General features: G+C 32.0%; 1 long non-coding RNA gene across 1 annotated transcript; it reads right to left on the bottom strand.

The window, feature by feature from the left end:
* Positions 1-482: 482 nt before the first annotated feature.
* LOC102594784 (uncharacterized) lies at positions 483-2165 on the bottom strand. Its single transcript, XR_001472639.1, has 3 exons — positions 2110-2165; positions 1803-1950; positions 483-1150 (listed from the first exon to the last, which is right to left on the bottom strand). It is a non-coding gene; the product is annotated as an uncharacterized lncRNA (long non-coding RNA).

Raw genomic sequence — 2165 nt, 5'->3', positions numbered from 1 at the left:
CAATGCCTCCCAAATACAAAACAAACTTCAAATGCTTACTTTACTATAAACTTAAAATTTGAAAATAGGAAAGACGCAACAAAAGAAATACCAAAGAAGTATAACTAAAAATAAGTGAGATTTACAAATACCAGGATCGGGTAGATGGGATAGATAAAAAGATGCCAGGAGATGTGAGGCAACTTTTTATTCCTTCTTTTGATAAATTCCCACATAAACAATGTCTACCAATAATTAAACTCCAGCTAGTGCAACTGATGATGTTGCATCTATTATTTTATCTGATGAACCTTATAAGACACTTATAAAAAAATATTCGACACGCTTAGTTGGTGCAGTACTTTCCATCAACAGATTGATTTGAGAGCAAAAAGGGATAATGGAGATATCAACACAAAAGAAAGAGAAGGAAAGAGTAATCCACATTTGCTGCAAGCTAGGAAAAACACGAATGACCAAATATGTTAATAATCTGCAAGTACCTGTTAAGATAAGGTGCTTAATGTATAATTACTTCAAATATGAAAATGGGTAGACTATCTACATCAAGCCCCTTGAGGCGTGAACTTTTTTCATGCCAACTGTGAATTCCTTAATATATATAAACTTGAGCTACTAATGGGTATAGCAGAAAAAAAATTGAGAAGAAGCAAAGACCACCCAAAATAATGTATAGAAAGAGAGAACCAACAACAATATTGACTTACTTTCCCTCTGTTCCTCTGATGCAAGATCTTCCGTGATTTGTTGCATGTCACAGCAAATCCATGAAATAATAAACCATATTCGTTACATGAATATACAATTTTCTTTTTCGAGCTCTGCTAACAATAATACCATATATATATATATATATATATATAACACTTGAGCTACTAACCCGTATAACAGAACAAATTGAGAAGAAGCAAAGATCACCCAGAGCAATGTATAAAAAGAGAGAACCAACAACATTACTGACTTACTTTCTCTTTAACCTCCAATGCAACATCTTCCATGATTTGTTGTGTTCACAGCCAATCCATGAAATAAAAATGTCATATTCGTTACATGCAGGTACGACTTTCTTTTTCGAATCCTGCTAACAATAATACCATATAAAATACTTGAGCTACTAGTCCATATAGCAGATCTTCCATGATTTGTTTATCTGCATAAAATAAGTATTGATGGATAAAAATTGGATTTAGAAATAGAAGATCCATGACAACAGCCACCACATTGTGCCAAGAAAGAAGTACACTGACAATCCATAAATTATACGTATTCAATAATATTTACAAATAAATCGAGCTTAAACTCAATATAAACAGTTCTACAATCTTTATAATGCCATTTTGTATCATATCAATTTCACCTCTAATCACAACTGAACTTTATTGGTTTAATTGATAACATTAATTAGTGAGCATACAATAATTGAAATTGAAAAAGAAGAATGTGTGAATAAAAGCCGCCTCACAGTTTCTAATTAAGGAATAGTTAAAATCTGAAAAAGATATGCATAGAAAACAGACAGAATTTTATAGGCCAAGAATTAACAGCTGTAAAATCATGAAAAGAGGAAGCAAATTCCAACAATGTCGGCAGAAATCTTATAATATGAAAATTTTGTTTGTGCATTTTTCCTGTTTCAAGAAATCACCAGAGAACAATTGAAACGACGGGTGCATTACTCTAATGTCAGAGAATTCACATAAGCGTAACAAGATTATTGTAAAATCTTTACATGAGTTATCAAGGGACATGCCATGTTCCTTTATCTGACACAGAAATGTAGGACTTTTCACAGTCAATGATACCTTCTTTATTCTTTGGAGGTGTGTTGGTGTCTTCTCGAATTTCCACTTCCACATATGAAGTGAAACTCCAAGATCAATTGAAATGGAGAACAATAAAATTGCAGAACTTGGTGCTTGAAATCTAAGTCGATGTTTCAACATTTTCTAACTACATATAAGAACAGAGGAATTATATTACTCTCTAGAATAAAGAATCAAGTATTTTATAAATGCACTAAAGGAGAAGATACAAGGATAACTATTAAAGCTATAATGTCTCAAAAAATTCCTAATAGTAATTTTTAAGAAGTAAAATTTCATTGCTCACCTAACAATAGTGACAATACCGTCAAGTAACTTCAATTCCACCAATTCCTCGCTTGT

Source organism: Solanum tuberosum, unplaced genomic scaffold (genome assembly GCF_000226075.1).
Source record: "Solanum tuberosum cultivar DM 1-3 516 R44 unplaced genomic scaffold, SolTub_3.0 contig00454, whole genome shotgun sequence".
In the NCBI taxonomy this organism is placed as follows: domain Eukaryota; kingdom Viridiplantae; phylum Streptophyta; class Magnoliopsida; order Solanales; family Solanaceae; genus Solanum; species Solanum tuberosum.
The sequence above is the reverse complement of the archived record's forward strand: the minus strand, read 5'-3'. Positions and strand labels throughout refer to the sequence as shown.